At 41.1% G+C, this 17626-nt stretch overlaps 1 non-coding gene across 1 annotated transcript; it reads left to right on the top strand.

Moving 5' to 3' along the window:
* Positions 1–15334: 15334 nt before the first annotated feature.
* Positions 15335–15443, top strand: LOC112724471 (small nucleolar RNA R71). The gene has a single exon (XR_003163632.1). It is a non-coding gene; the product is annotated as a small nucleolar RNA R71 (small nucleolar RNA).
* The last annotated feature ends 2183 nt before the right edge of the window (positions 15444–17626 follow it).

The following is a 17626-nucleotide window of genomic DNA, read 5'->3' as shown; positions in this document are numbered from 1 at the left end:
TCTCACATCAATATTTGTGCGCCGAAAACAAGTGTCGGTCACAGTGGAAACCATCCGAGAAGTCCTTGGGATTGCACCGTCAACGGATGCATATGACGCCTACCAAGAAGTCTTGGCTACATGCGTTGACCGCGCATTCGATTGGAGCGCGATCCTCCGCGTCATTGCTTTACCCGACGCATATTGGATTCGGGGGACCATAAAGCGAAGACCCAAGGGTTTAGATGTCCGCCACCTCACTCAAGAAGCCACGGCATGGGCCCAAATTCTAGCTCACTACGCGCTCCCAAGCACACATGGGTCCATCACCGCCGAGCTTGCCTTATCGATATGGTGCATCTTGACCGAGAAACCGGTCGACGTTGCACATGCTATCCGCCAATCCATGGGGCGCATTCATGCCAAGGGAAATCTACCATTCCCCGCTTTAGTGACGGCATTAGTTGCGAAAGCCGGCGTCAACCGGGAGACTAAAGATAGGCGAACCTCAATACCGGTCGATGGTGATATCATTCCGACCAAGAGATGCCTCAAGCCTCCGGAAGTCGCCAAGGACATTGAACTGCCCACACCAACTGGCCACGCTACCACTTCATCTACATCACAAAAATCGGCCGCCCAACGCCTTGAGGACCTTCACAACAAATTAGATCGCTATGAGAGGCGTAACCAACGCCGCTATGCTCATGTGAAGAGGCTTCTAAGCATAATCACCCCACCTATGGAGGAACCCGATATCTCCACCTCCACCGCAACTTCAAGCGGAGATAGCAATGGCATTGGAGATGTGGCACACTCGGCGCTCGATCACCCAGTGCGCCTAACCTCTAGCACGGAGGACCGTGCTAAGTTTTAAGTGTGGGGAGGTCGGCCGACCGATCTCCGTAGGTAACATCTGAATAAATCCGAATAAATTAGGATAGGTTGCATGATTAGGTTTTAGTTGGCACCATTCGCATGATAAGTCTGCTTGGTTGGAACAATGAAATTCTCTCTTAGGAAACCAACACTTTGGGGCAACCATGGCATTGCAAATTTTTAATGCTTTGATGCCAAAGTTGCATGAAGAATTATATTTTGGAACATGGGTTTGAAGTTAAGAACACAAGCTTGTGAGATTTGAGCCTAATGGTGTGGTTACATCTTATAACCACTTATTTTTCCTTCTTGTGTGCATTATTCTCTTTCTATGATTGTGACCTTTGATTTGTTTGATTCTTTATGTCCATTATTTGGTGTATTCATGCATTTATATGATTGAGGCCATCATTTCATTAGCTCACTCACCCAAATGGCCTTACCCTCTATCTTCCTTTGTTAGCCAAATTTGAGCCTACGATTAACCCACTTTGTTCTTAATTTAGCACATTACAAGCCTTAAAGCGGAAAACAATAAAAGTCCTTATTTGGATCTTTGATTAGCTTAGGCTAGTGTGTGTGAGTATCATTCAAGTGTGGGAACCTTGGGACATTGGGTGAATAAAAGGGTATTTTGTATTATTATTGAAAATATTGGGAATTGGGTACATACTCATGTATTGATCAAATGTAAAACCTTATGCATTGACGCTCTTGTATATAGAAAAATAAAATGAGAAAAACAAAAGAACAAAAGAAAAAGAAAACAATATGGAAAAGAAAAGAAAAAATAGAAAAAGAAAGAAAAAAAAAAAGAGAAGAGGAAAAATAATAAAAGGGGACAAAATGCCCCAAAGTGAAGCTCAAGAGGAATCAATGCATAAGTATTGTGAAACGAAAAGAAAATGCATAAGTATGTGGAAAAGTGAGAAATGGGTAGTTAGGTTAGTACTTAATTGTATAGGTCATTATATAGGTTAGGTGGGAAAGTTTAAGTTAATCAAAGATTCAAATCCTAAGTCCACTAGCCATATATGACCCTACCTTGACCCTAACCCCATTACGACCTAAGGAAAAGACCTCATGATAATTGTATGCATGCATTGAATAATTGTTGATTGTTAGATGAAAAACAAATCTTGGAAAGCATGATTAGGGGAGAATTGAGAGAATAAACCCCAAACACCGAGTGATTAGAGTGCAAACACTTCCGACGAGGGTTCGATGCTCAATCCTTTGATTCCCGGCTCTCGCGAGCATTCCTCATGCAAGGTGGCACATATTGCATTTGATGCTTAGAAAGTGGCAAGTCCTATGCTTTGACCACCATCGTATCCCATGTGCTTGCATATGTCCTAAGAAGGCTAATTTGCTCCCAACCAAGTGGATAGTGGCACTAGTCATAGTTGCATGCATATAAGTAGGTTGCACTTCATGAGTCTTATACTTTTGCAATCCCTCGGTCTTCTGTGTTTCTTTGCATTTCTCTAAGCATGAGGACATGCTAGAATCTAAGTGTGGGGAGGTTGACAAACCCCAATTTGAGGGTTTATCTTGTGCTGATTTCAGGGGTTTTATCAATGATTCCACACACTTTCTATATGAAAATACAAGATTTTGCATTCCTTTCCTAATTTCGCCTCATGAATGAAAACATTCTTATTTCGCACTAAAATAGATACATTTCTAATCTTCTCTTGATGCCATTCGATGCCGTGACTTGTGTGTTAAGTGGTTTCAGGATATAGAGTAGGAATGGACCGAAAGAGAGAAGGAAGACGGGTACAAAGGAAGCAAGCATGAGGATTAAGCTTTGGAAATTTCCGCATGGGCGCGTGCGCGCACTTGGCGCGCCCGCGCGGATAGGGCAACGTGAAGCCAAAGCCAAGAGCCGGCTTGAGAAGCGGCTAAGCCAGGATCTTCATGGGTGCGCACGCGTACATCACGCCTCCGCGGCGCGTGCGCGTACCTTGCGCGTGCGCGCCGATTTGCGAATATGATTTTTTAAGAAGTCACGTGACTTAGGCGTGGAGGCAGTTAAGGATCCCACTTTTGGGAAAACACCTTGGCGGGAAAAGCTTAAGAAGACCAAAGGAGCAAGGGTTAGGGACAATTTTTTAGTTCATTTTCTAAGATCTAGATATTTTGGGGAGAGGAGAGTTAGTTACACCTTGGGGAGAAGAAGAGGGAGATTCCAAGCTTTTCACTAGGGTTCATCCTCATCTAATTTCTGAATTTTCAATGACTTTTTGGTGAGATCCATTATAATTCTCACTCCACATTGTTCATGTCATAGATTTTCTTCTCCAATTTCAAGTAGTAGATGCAATTGATCAATTCTCATAGATCTAGAATTCAACTTTGTAATTTGGGATTTCGTCTCTATTTTGAGAATTCGATTTTCATTGCTATTCTTTGAGACTTGTTGTTAGATCTTTGTGTTGCAATACTTTCAATTTGACTTTTCTTCTCATTTTACTATGACTTTCCTTCTTGCTCATCACATGTTTGATAAAATGACAACACTAGCTATGGAGTAGAATTTTCACACTTGGCATAGGGTTTGGTCCTTGGAAGAAGTTGAATAGTTGTATCAATAGTTGATTTGGAATTAGGGATTGCTAGTTGGCTTGGAGTGCACTAAAGCTAGATTCCCATAAGGTGAAGCTAGGACTTGTGACTCAAGTTGATTGCTTTCATTTGACCTCCCTCTATACCTAGGGGATAACTAAATGAAGCAAGGCCTAATTGTTGTCAACATTGAATGGACTATAAGGATAGAATTTCTAATGCCAACCCTAAGCCAAGTCTTTTGATAATTGATTGTTTGTTTCTCATTACTTTGCTAAAACCTTCAAAGAATCCCAACAAGGCTTACTAAATCAATAAGATGCACACTTTGGCAATTCCAAGGGAGAACGACTCGGGAGACTAGTGCTCTCGGATATAGATTGTAGATTTGTTTGATGAAGGATTTTGCGTCGGTTTAGACTATACTACGATTGATCATTTGATAATTTCTATACCGGCAAAAATTCATTTGTCAAAATTTGATAATAAATGTGTCTTCTTTGATTTTCTATTGTTGATCTCTTGTTTTTGTAGTTGTAGATTCCTTTAATTCTTGCATTTAATAATGTTTACTCCTCTTGCACTTTATGTGTTTGTTGAAATGTCTCTTTTAGTTTTAGTGTAGATTTTGTTCCTCTTGGCCTAGGTAGAGTAATTAGTGACACTTGAGTTATCTAATTCCTTTGTTGATTGATAATTGGAGAGATTGCTAATTGGTTTGGGGTGCACTAAAGCTAGTCTTTCCTTGGGAGTTGGCTAGGACTTGTGGCTCAAGTCAATTCATCCACTTGACTTTCCTTTAATTATTAAGGGTTAACTAAGTGGTAGCAATGAACAATTCTCATCACAATTGAGAAGGATAACTAGGATAGGGCTTCTAGTTCTCACACCTTACCAAGAGCCTTTTATAGTTGTTAGTTTATTTTCATTGCCATTTACTTTTCATGCTTCTTATCCAAAACCCCAAAATAACTCATAACCAATAACAAGACACTTTATTGTAATTCCTAGGGAGAACGACCCGAGGTCCAATACTTCGGTTTATAAATTTTAGGGGTTTGTACTAGTGACAAACAACTTTTTTGTATGAAAGGATTATTGCTTGGTTTAGAAACTATACTTTACAACGAGATTTAATTAGTGAATTTCTAAACCGTCAAAAATCCAATCGTCAAAATGGCGCCGTTGCCGGGGAAAATTGCAATGGTGTTATGTTATTGGTTATTGTATATATGTGAATAGTGTGAATATGTTTGCTTTTGTTAGCTTTTGCTAGTTTTAGGATTTAATTTTCTTGCTTCTTATTTGATTTTGTTTTCATTTTCTTCTTGCTATCATGAATTCTCACCTTGGCTATGAGTTTGGTTATCAACATGTTGTAGGAAATGAGGACTATAATGAAGATGTGTATCAAGGATGGGACAATCAAAGGTGGGAGGAGCCATATGCATATGATCAATCTTCATGGCAACAACCTCCACCAATGCACTATGAAGAAGAGCCATTCTATGATGCATACCAATCCAATGGCTATGGTGAATCACCTTGTGACTTCCAAGCACCGCCACCATATGCCTATGACTCTCACCCTCAACATGAACCTCAACCATTCTCACAAGCCTTCCCATACCAAGCACCTTCCTATGATCCTTACCCCTCATATAACCAACCACCCCTACCATATTCTTATGACCATTATGAGCACGAGCCCTTAGAACCACCACCCTATCAAGATCACTACCAAGAACCACCTCAATACACACAATCTCCACAACCTTACCAAAAAGAACCACCTTCCTATTATGAACTCTCTCTCCAAAACAACGAACCTTCCTACCCACCATAAGCCCCAATAGACGATTCTCTCACTTTATTACTTCAAGGACAAGAGGCCATGAAACGGGATACACTTGAGTTCGTGACCAACTTGACTAAGGTGGTGCACACTTTAGCCCACCAATGCTTGAATATTCAAGGTACTTCCGTGACCACATGTGAAAAGTCAAAAGAAGAGCAAAGCATGAAGGAGAAATTGGAAAATTCGGTGGAAAAGGAGGAGTCAAATTTTGTGTTGGAACAATTAGAGAAACCTATGATCACTGAAGAAAGGGGAGAAGTGGTTGAAGATCTCGGAGATGTTGAAAGTCCATGGGAATGTAGCATCATGGAGAACTCTTCCAAGAAGTTTGATATTGATGTTGAGGAGGGTGCGCAATCTCCAAGACATATCATCGTTGGAGACTTGGAAGAGGTTTATCAAGAAATGGATTCAATCATAGATGAATTGCTCTCTACAATGGAATCTTCACCCATTGGACATGGAGTTGAAATTATAGAAGAGTATGCACAACCTCCCAAGGAAGATGAGAAGGGCACGGTGTATATTGAAATTGAAGAATATGAAGAGGTTGATCAAGAGATGACCTCGTTCATCAATGAATTTCTATCCAAAATTGAATCGCCTCTCATTAAACAAGATGAAGTGCTTGAAGATAACACCAAGCCACGTAACAAAGAGGATGAGGTTGAAAGTGAAGAGAATTGTGAAGAGGTGGAAACAACTAAAGAGGAGCACAAGAGAGTGGACCTTGCATGGTCTAAGTGTGGGGAAGCCTCTCTCCCCAAATTACCATCCAATACAACATTTAAGTGGGTAAAATCTCTATCCCTGAGCTTTAATCTCTCACTTGAATATGGTTTGCTTGAAAATGATGGTCAACTTAGAACTCTTTGTGGAATTAAAAGTAAAAACGAGTTGTGTAGTGGTTGGAAAATGGGTGTTAAGCCTATCAAGGCCAAGGCCTCAAGGTATAGGGATGATGTTGGGACAAGGATTACTTTATACGGATCTAGGAGGAAGCATTGGTGGAGTAAAGAGAATTCTATGAGTCAATCACCTTTATGTCAACCGCTCATCCGACAAAACCATGAAACTCAACTAACGGATGGGTGTGAAGACAAGATATGGGATCCCGGTTCGCTATGTGAAAACCAACTATGGGGACTCACATCTTGGGTAGAACTGTGTCCAAGCTTAATGAACATGGTTGGAAATTCTGTCAACCAATTGAGAAGCAAAGATCCTTGGAGATTCAAGGACGAGTACAAACACAAGCCACCATGACAATAGGCTTCTCAAAATGTCCAACTTAAGGACTTAAACTAAAAGTGCTAGGTGGGAGACACCCCACCATGGTAAACTCTTTCCACTCTTTTAAATTTATTTAATAAGTGATTTGAGTTACCATTGTAGGTAGATGCTTCATAGAAATTTGTTTGTACAACTTAATTGTTAGCTTAGTCACGTGCATGTTGTGTTTAGTAGTAGATGAATAATATCAAAAATTGCATTTTTGTGAATTGTATGATGGTTGAGTGAATAAGAGTTGTGAACACTAAGGGGAGCACCCAGCAATTTTTTTCTGAAAAAAAAAAAAAAGAGAAGAAAAAAAAAAAAGGTGGGCGTGGACGCGCGCGTACGCGTCCCGGTGCGCATGCACCACGAGCCACACTCCCGAAAGTTGGGCCTCTCTTGGGCAAACATTGTGCCTTGAGCCCAACCTGACCCACGCGGACGCGCACCTGCCGCGTCCGCGCCGATTTGCTGCTGCAAATGATTGAGCCAAACCCCAGAGAGTTAAGCCATTTCTGGGCTAGCTTTAGGCCCCAGGCCCAACCCGATCTGCGCGAGCGCATGCATCGCACCAGCGCGCCATTTCACAATTTGTCAATGTACGCGAACGCGCATTTACCGTGCGCGCGTCCTTGCGTGTTGCCACCAATCTAGGCCACGAACCCGAGAGTCGGGCGTGCCTCAAGCCAATTCTAAGACTCAGGCGCAATCTCATGTACGCGTGCGCGCACCGTACGCGCACGCGCCCCTGCCTAATATGCCACCCCACGTTAGCGCGCACTGCACGCTCACGCATGAATCTCCCTTTCCCCCAATGCGCGCGGACGCGTACATGCCGCGTGTGCGCAGGTCTGGTGCGCGACTCCCAGGCCAGTCTCCAGAGAGTTAGGCCAACTTTAAGCCCCCAACTCAACTCAACTTGCGCGAACGCACGCTGTACGCGTCCGCACCCCTCGCTGTTCACGCGTTGGCATACTTCACGCCTCCGCACCCATCAAATAAGATCAAGCAACTCACGCGAACGCGCCCAGTGCGCGTGCGCGTCGATGCGTATTAGCATCACCCAGGGCCAAAGGACCCGAGAGTTGTGCCAACTCTGGGCCTCTTTTAAGCCTCCAGCCCAGCGCATCCGCGCTGCTGCGCACCTTGCGCGCCCGCGCCATTCCTTCATTCCTTCCACTCACGCGAACGCGCACGGCGCGCGCACGCGCGGATTCAAATTTTCACTTACCCCAGAGACGCGAACCCTAGCGCATTCGCGCACCACACTTCTTTCCCCCTAACGTTCCATTTCTCTTCTCCCACCACTCAACCCCCAGCAACCTCCGGCGAGCGCCACTCACCGCGACCGCCGCCGCACGACCTACCTCCATCACCGTCCTTGGCCATCAATTCCCTTCCCCTCTCACCACCACCCGTCCTCTCTCTCTCCCTCTCACTCCTCTCACCCATCTCACCGTGACCAACCTCTCCGCCGCCACCCCGTCATCACTGCCGGCGGCTCGCTCCCTCTCTGTTCGTCCTGCACATTCTCCTATCATTCTCCTCTCTCACCATCACCGTCCCTCCTCCCCTCAGTTTCTCATTCCTCCGGCCAAACCACCGCGCCAGCCGTCTTCACCGCCACCGTTCACGGCGGTGCCAATTTCTGTCTCTGCTGCCCCTGCCCTATCGTAGTCCCCCTTTCCATTCTCAGTTTTTCCCGGCTCTCAGGATGTCGGATAAAGGAAAAGCCATAGCCACTGCTTCCAAAAAAAGGAAGCGCTCCAAGACCTCTACACCCCCACCATCTGCTAACTATGCGAGGAATCCGCTGAATGAGGAGGAGAAAGAAAATCAGTTACTCCCGTCCACTGAGCCAACCAAATTTCCAAATCTCTACTGCGAGCTACGCCTTTCCCGTTATGCAAAGAAGAATCTGAATATTGAGAAGAAGCTGAATCTTCCCAATGATGTGAGGCGTGCCATAAACGCCCGTATTTCTGAGCTGGGCTTGGATTTCGTCGATAGGGACTTGGGACGGATTAACATCTCGTGGGTCAAGGAATTTTACTGCAATTTCTTTCGACCGGGCTTGGATTCAGTATTCTTAAGGGGTAGAGAGATTATGATCACTGAGGATGCCTTGAGGGATGCACTGCTCTGCAGAGTTGGTACTCCTGAGACTTGTGCCTACCAGCAGGCAGAGGTAGCTCTCGTCTCCATGACTTTCAACTATGAGGCGCTTAGGCGCGTGATTGCTACACCAGATGCTTCTTGGGTAATGGATTCGAGCAACACAAAGCCCAAGGGCATGCTATTTGCACATCTGACTAGGGAGGCTAGGACTTGGCAACAAATATTTGCCCACTATGTCTTCCCTACCACTCACTTTTCAGAGATTCCGATGGATATGCTAGTCTTGATTGGGTGTGTCATGGAGGGGAAGGAAGTATATTTTCCCCGACTAATTAGGCATAGCATGTGGAGAGCTCATATTCGCGGCTTGTTACCGTTTCCGACACTGGTTACTAACTTAGCTGAGCTAGCCGATGTCCCGTGGGAGGACAATGACGTGACACCACCACCTCCAGATGACGACGACAAGGAAGTTACTATTTCCTGGGGTGTGTGGGTGCACGAGAGACCCCCGACTAGCCGCCGTTCTCGAGCTAGAGCAGCAGTCGAGGCAGCTATACCATCTTCTTTGCCAGCAGCCCCACCCCCTTCAGCACCTGAGCCCACTTACCTACTAGTTCAGCGTCTGTTTCGGTTCTTGGAGTGCGAGAGGCTCCATGTCAGACGCCGACTGGATCGGATGGATCAGGCACTCATCTCCCTTGGCGCTGAGTTACCTCCGCTTCCAGATTCTCCGACCTCCGATGAGCAGGATCATCAGGAGGAGGATGCGGATGAGCCACTTCAGCGGGATGCACCTCCAGCTGCTCCTACCACTACCGAGATCCCACAGCCACAGTCAGAGCCAGAGCCTATCGTTGTACCTCCCACTGATCCTCCGGTTTAGCATCGCGGACGATGCTTGATTTTAAGTGTGGGAAGGGCACTGGTAGCATTATCTGGGAACCGGTGAACTTTTCGGCCTAGTTATCTCATTTTGCACATCTTTGTATATATTTTGATGCATTTCTAGTTTGCTTTGGATACTTTTATTGCTTATTTTGGATTTTAGATATTTTGATGCTTTTGGATATTTTTAGATGTTTTGGATGATAGATTCCGTACTTTTAGTTGGATTCTTCTTTATAAATTTTTGTTTATCTTTGTTTTTAGTTTGTAGTTGTGATTAGAAATCATACGTTGGATTGCAAATATTTAGTCACCCTTTTTGCATAATATATTGGTTCTAAGTGAAAAAGGAAAGGGTGAACTAAGAAAATTTTTGAACTTTTCAATCACAACAATGCTTAGTCAAACATTGAGATTTTTCAAGAAGTTTAAATATAGGGCATTAACCCAATTGATTGAAAGAGAATTTTTGAAACTTGCTTGAATTTCATACCTTGTGAAGCATGTATTGAACTAAGAACACAAGCTTGTGAGACTTGAGCCTATTGATGTGGTTACATTTTTATAACCACTTATTTTCCATTCTTGTGTGAAATTGTTCTCTTTCCATGATTGTGATCCTTGATTTGCTTGATTCTATATATCCATTTATTTCTTGTGTTTGTGCATTTATATGATTGAGGCCATTATTTCATTAGCCAATTACCCAAATAGCCAACCTTTTACTCTCCATTGTTAGCCAATTTTGAGCCTATGCTTAACCAACTTATTCTTATTTTAGCACATTACAAGCCTAAGGCGGAAAACCAATGAAAAGTCCTTGTTTGGATCTTTGATTGACCTAGGCTAGTGAGAGTGTTTTATTATTCAAAGTTGGTGAGGCTTGGGAACATTGGATGGGATAAAAAGGGGCAGTACACTTTTATGTTTAGGAATTGGGCACATATTCATGTATTGATTAAATGTAGAGACCTTATGCATTGATGTTCTTGTATTTAGTTTGAAAAGAAGAAAAAAAATATATATATATAAAGAAAAGAAAAAAAAACGATGAAAAGAAAAGAAAAATGAAAAAAAAATGATGATGATGAAAAAGAAAAAAATAATACAATAAAGAAGGGACAGAATGCCCCAAAGTGAAGCCAATAAAAAGGGGATCAATGCATAAGTATTATGAATCAAATAAGAATGCATGAGTATGTAAGAAAAAGTGAAGAATGGGTAGTTAGAATAGCTTGCATTTGTATAGGTCATTAAATAGGTTAGGTGGGAAATTCTATGCTAATCAAAGATTCAAATCCTAGTCCACTTGACCATAAATGATCCTACCTTGACCCTAACCCCATTACAACCTAAATGAAAGACCTCATGATGAATGTATGCATGCATTGAATAAGTGTTGATTGTTAGAAGAAAATCAAATCTTGGAAAACATGATTAGAAGAGAATTGAGTGAATTAACCCTTAAACACTTGAGTGAATAGAGCGGATACACATCCGGTGAGGGTTCAAAAGTTCAATCACATGTGTTCACCCATATTATCTATATTCTTGCAAGTTTGAACTCTTTTTGAAAATTCAATACAATTGTGGTTTGGACTTAGTCCTTATTGCCTAGCTCCTGTGCTTACACATGCTCTCTTGGGAATTGATTTGTTTGAACTAAGCATTTCCAATTGCTTTAGATAATTGCATTTAGATATGACTCATATAGTTTAGTTGCATTCAATAAATGTCATTACCCTTAGTTCTTTCTTATTTTAGCATGAGGACATGCTAAGGCTTAAGTGTGGGGAGGTTGACAAACCCCAATTTGACGGTTTGTTTTGCATTGAATTTAGAGTATTTTGATAACCTTTTGTCACATTTAGCCTAGGAATTAGCATGATCTTGTTATCTCTCCCGTATTTGTGATTAAGTGTAAAAACATGCTTTTTAAGCCTTATTTTGATGAATTCTATTTCCTCTTTGATTCCATAAGATGCCTTGATGTGTTTGTTAGTAATCTCAGGATGAAATAGGCTAGGCATGGATCAAAGGAAGCAAGGAAAGAAGCATACAAGTGGAGAGAAGCATTAAAGGTCAAAGAAGCAAAATCAGAGCCATGCACGCGCACGCGCATAAGGCGCTCACGCGCACATCGCGAAACAGGCCAAGGACGCGCACGCGTACCATGCGCGCACGCGCCGATGATGGCACATGACCTCACTAATGCAACAAGTGCCTGGTGATTTGAGAGGGTTTCTGAACCCATTTTTGGCGCCAAATTGCTAAGGGAAAGGAATAAAAGGATGAAGGATTAAGGGGAAGGCATCACTTTTTGACTAATCATCACTCCCAACCACTAATCACTTTTAGTTTAGAGTTTTAGAGAGAGAAGCTCTCACTTCTCTCTAGAATTAGGATTAGGGTTAGGTTTAGTTCTTAGATCTAGGTTTTTAATCTTTGCTTTCTTCCACTTCTATCTCTCAATTCTTTGTTGCTACATTCAATCTTCTTCTATTCTTTTATTGTAATTTCCTTTATGTTGTTCTTATATTTTGTTGTAGATCTAGTATTGTTCCTTCTACATTCTTCCAATTCAATAAGAGGTAATTCATAATAAATGTGTCTTCTTTGCTTTTCTATTGTTGATCTCTTGTTTTTGTAGTTGTAGATTCCTTTAATTCTTGTATTTAATAATGTTTACTCCTCTTGCACTTTATGTGTTTGTTGAAATGTCTCTTTTAGTTTTAGTGTAGATTTTGTTCCTCTTGGCCTAGGTAGAGTAACTTGAGTTATCTAATTCCTTTGTTGATTGATAATTGGAGAGATTGCTAATTGGTTTGGGGTGCACTAAAGCTAGTCTTTCCTTGGGAGTTGGCTACGACTTGTGACTCAAGTCAATTCATCCACTTGACTTTCCTTTAATTAGTAAGGGTTAACTAAGTGGTAGCAATGAACAATTCTCATCACAATTGAGAAGGATAACTAGGATAGGGCTTCTAGTTCTCACACCTTACCAAGAGCCTTTTATAGTTGTTAGTTTATTTTCATTGCCATTTACTTTTCATGCTTCTTATCCAAAACCCCAAAATAACTCATAACCAATAACAAGACACTTTATTGTAATTCCTAGGGAGAACGACCCGAGGTCCAATACTTCGGTTTATAAATTTTAGGGGTTTGTACTAGTGACAAACAACTTTTTTGTATGAAAGGATTATTGCTTGGTTTAGAAACTATACTTTACAACGAGATTTTATTAGTGAATTTCTAAACCGTCAAAAATCCAATCGTCATACGCGTGAGCCAATTTGTGCGCCAGGCACACTTCCTGCGACACTCCCACGCAACTCTCTGTTCACTTTTATTTTTTTTTCACGCACACCCATATGACGCGTACGCGTCAGCGACGCTTGCGCGTCGTGTGCTCTCTCTTTTTTTTTTTTTTTTGAAATATAGCCTGAGGTTTTCGGTTCCTGTGATAAAATAGCTGCATGATCAGTAAAATAGTAAAAATTCAGTAAAAATCAAATAAGAAAGAAAACTACTACTACGAAAAATAACCAAGGATACGAAATCATCGGGTTGCCTCCCGACAAGCGCTTCTTTAACGTCACTAGCTTGACAGTCAGCTCCTCTAAGGAGGGGGATCATAGGGGCTCAGCTCTTCACCCTTTTCTTTGAACTTCTTTCCTGTGTCTTCATAAATTAGCTCAATATGCTCCAAAGAGAGGATTTTGTTTACTGTATAAATCCATGCTGGAGTCTTAGTCAACACCACCTTCATTTCTGGGGAGAAACCTTCAGTGGGGATTTTTTTGTTTCTCCATCCCCTGGGTATTTTCTTCTTTTTGGGAACCTCCTCATTGGTGGATGATGCATTTTCAACACCAAACTTAGGTTTGATGTCAGGAAGAATTTTACTGATTGTCACCAAAGGAGGTTTGAGTTGCAAACTCTGCTGTGCATCATCAGGGGGTTCTTGAAGGTTTAGACCAATAAGCTCAGCCTGCATGCACCTCTCTTTTTCACCTATTGAATGTATATCTTTGAAGACATGAAAGACCAGTTGCTCATTATACACTCTAAGCACTAATTCACCAACTTCTACATCAATTAGAGCTCTTCCAGTGGCTAGGAATGCTTTTCTTAGAATTATAGAGGCATTCTTATCCTCCCCTGTATCAAGAATTACAAAATATGCTGGGAGGAAGAACTTACCCACTTTGACCAAGATATTCTCCACTAATCCGTATGCAGGCTTCATAGATTTGTCTGCCATCTGTAATGCTATCTTTGTGGGTTGTGCCTCTTGTATCTGCAGCTTCTTCATCACAGATAAGGGCATTAAATTGATGCTTGCTCCCAGATCACATAATGCTTTCTCAAAGGTTGTGCTCCCAATGGTGCATGGAATTTGAAACCTCCCTGGATCTGGCATCTTCTTTGGTAAGTTATTCTGAATGATGGCACTGCATTCTTTAGTCAGGACCACTGTCTCATCTCCCTTTAAAGACTTCTTCTTTGACAACAGCTCCTTCATAAACTTGGCATAGAGAGGCATTTGTTCCAAAACCTCAGCAAAAGGAATATTTATTTGCAACTTTCTGAAGACTTCCAAGAACTTTGAAAACTGCTTGTCCTTGGTATCCTTTTGAAGTCTCTGAGGATATGGCATTTTTGGTTTGTACTCAGGAGCCTTTGGCAATGTAGGATAAGTGTCAAGAGAGTCTGAAAATGGGTTGTCCGCACGCTTTGGAGGGGCGTGCTCTACTTCTTCCTTATTCTCCTCTGGAGCTTCCTTTTCAACTAGCTCTTCATTGGCCTTGGTCTCAGAGCCAGATACTTTACCACTTCTCAATTGAATAACCTTGCAATCTTTTCTTGGGTTTACCACTGTATCCTCTTGAAATGTACTTGCAGACCTCTCAAGTATTTGCTTGCTCAGTTGGCCCACTAGCACCTCTAAGTTTCTAATGGAGGCTCTGGTTTCCTGCATAACTTGTGCTTCTGTACTTGCTACTTGTTCACTTATGACGGTGATAGCCTTGCATTCCTCTCTTGGATTTGGAATTGTGTTACCAGGAAGGCTATTAGTGGTCCGCTGATCAATTTCATTAATTTTTGTGGCTAATTGACCCATTTGAATCTCCAGGTTCTTGATGGATGCTCTGGTTTCCTGTCTAAAACCTGTCAATATTGCTTCCAAATCATTGTTCTGCTGGAAACCGCCCTGAGAACTATTGTTGAAGTTCTGAGGTCTCTGAGGTTGATCTCTCCATCCAAAATTTGGGTGATTCCTCCACACCTGATTGTATGCCTTAGAATATGGATCATTGTTGGGATTCCTAGGACCATTCCCCATGTAATTCACCTGTTCAGAAGAAGGTTGAGCATAATCATAATTATCATTTTGCACAAAATTACCTGTCATGTCATAGGAGATTTCTTGTGGTGAATTTTGTGTGTTGATAGCTGAGACTTGCATGCCACCCATCTGTTGAGTAAGTAGATTTATTTGCTGAGACATTAGCTTGTTTTGAGCAAGAAGAGCATTAACAGCTTCTACTTCCAACACGCCTCTCTTCTGAGGGGTCTCAGAGTTCACAGGATTCCTGTTAGATGAGTATAAATATTGGTTGCTTGCAACCAATTCAATCAGCTCAATAGTCTCCTCTGGTGTCTTCTTCTTGTGCAGTGAACTGCCTGCAGAAGTGTCTAGGCTCATCTTGGACATCTCACCCAAATATTCATAAAAGATATCTAGTTGGGTCCATTTGGAAAACATGTCCGGAGGGCATTGCCTAGTCAGTATCTTGTATCTTTCCCAAGCTTCATAAAGAGTTTCACCCTCCTTCTGTCTGAAAGTCTGAACCTCCAACCTGAGCTTAGTCAGCTTCTTTGGTGGGAAAAATTTAGTGAGAAATTCTGTAACAACTTTTTTCCAAGTATTCAGACTCTCCTTTGGTTGGGAATCTAACCACAGCTTTGCTTTATCCCTCAGAGCAAACGGGAAGAGCATGAGTTTGTACATCTCTGGGTTCACTCCATTTGTCTTCACAGTATCACAAATCTACAGAAAATCGGATATAAACTGATTTGGATCTTCATGAGCAAGTCCATGATATTGGCAGTTTTGTTGCACCAGGGGTGACCAATTGTGGCTTCAACTCAAAGTTGTTTGCAGCTATAGGAGGCACCACAATGCTTTTTCCATAAAGATCCGCAGTAGGGGCAGAATAAGAGCCAAGCACTCTCCTTTGTTGCTCATCCCCATTCGGATTTGCCACATTGGCATTAGCATTATTATTAGGATCCATAGTGGATTCTGCAGCCTTATAAAGTCTTGCTTGTTGCAAACGCCGCCTGAAAGTTCTTTCAGGTTCAGGATCAAAGTCTAAGAGATGTTCTTTATCTCTGTTCCTACGCATAAACAAACAGAAGACAAGAAAAGATGGGACTCTCTACGTCAGAGTGCAGAGAAGTCCCTGTGAGGTAACCTGTGTAAAATAATAAAACAAAACAACCAAAAAAATTAAAACTTTCGAATTTTTTTTAAAGTATAGATAAGTAAAATAAAACAAAATCACTAGGTGACACCAAACTTAATTTCAGAAATAAAAAAAAGTATTAATCCTAATTATTTATTTATTTATATTTTTTGTTTTATTTTTTTAATTAAATAAAAAAAAGATACGGTATAAAGGGGAGGGGGAAAGTAAACGAAAGAAAGTGTAACGAAAAAAAAGAAAAAAATGACGTAAAGTTTTTTTTAAAGGAAAAAAAAAGAAGTAAAATAAAAAAAAGGAAAAAGGGAAATGAAAACAAAAGAACGGAAAAAAGAAAAAAAAATAAATAGCGAAATCAAGAAAATTAATATTAATAAAATAAAATTATCTAATCTAAAAAATCAAACAACGAGTAGTTGTCAATCACGATCAATCCCCGGTAACGGCGCCAAAAATTTGGTGCGGATTTTCTAACCACAGACTAACTGGCAAGTCTACTGGATCGTACCAAGTAATACCTTACGTGAGTAAGGTCGATCCCACGAGAAATGATGGATTAAGCAACAATAGTGTTTGATAGGATTAGTTAGACAAACAGAAAATAGTGTTGAGATGCAATATAAAAGACATTAAACGATATAAAGAATATTGAAAAAAGGCAAGTAAATACTTTGGGAAGAAAATATGAAGAAGATAGTCAAGGCTTAAGAGTTATCTATTCTTCCGGATTAACTTTTGTTACTAACTCTTTTAATTATGTAGAATTTAATTTATGGCAAACTATATGTGACTAGTCCCTAATTCCTTATACCTTCCTAGTCTCTTCTAAAATTCATCAACAACCAATTCCTTGGTCAATTAATTCCAATTAGAGGGTGATGATCAAATTCCAATTTGTATGCCACAAAAACTCTAATTACCCAAAAATAAAGGGATTATATGTCACGTATCCCGTTAAATCCAGATAATTAAAATTTAGGAGAATATGTTTTCAAGCTGTTGTTCAAGTAAAGAGCTTTTCCAAGTTTTACAAGAACTCAAGTAGAAAGAGGGTCATACTTCCGTTTCACCCAAATTCATAAGATAAAGAGCGATAACAATTCTTAAATTATAAATCCATACATGAATTAAAATAGAAAAAGTAATTAAATTAATCGATAGAAATAGACAGAGTTCATAACCTTAACAATGGAGGATTAGTTGCTCATAATTGAGAGGGAAAATAAGGATTCAGGTAAAATGTACTGAGTTCCAATCTGATGGATCTGAATCCCCTTTTATAACTAATCCTAATAATTTAAAAATCAAATTTCTAAAATTAAAATTAAAATAATATCTTTTCCTATTTAAAAATTAAATTTGAATTTAAATTCGAATTAATGAACAAGTCTTCTGCTGATGGGTGGGGGCCACTTGATTTTCCATTTTGCAGCTTCTAATCTGTGTTTTCTGGGCTGGAAACTGGGTCAAAACAGCCCAGAAATCGCCCCCAACGTCTTTCTGCGTTTTTTTGCACCTTGCGCATGTCACGCGTACGCGTCAATGGTCTTTTTCCGCGAGTCAC

Source organism: Arachis hypogaea, chromosome 11 (assembly GCF_003086295.3).
Source record: "Arachis hypogaea cultivar Tifrunner chromosome 11, arahy.Tifrunner.gnm2.J5K5, whole genome shotgun sequence".
NCBI lineage: Eukaryota > Viridiplantae > Streptophyta > Magnoliopsida > Fabales > Fabaceae > Arachis > Arachis hypogaea.
Note: the sequence above shows the minus strand (reverse complement) of the source record. Positions and strands in the feature narration are given on the sequence as shown.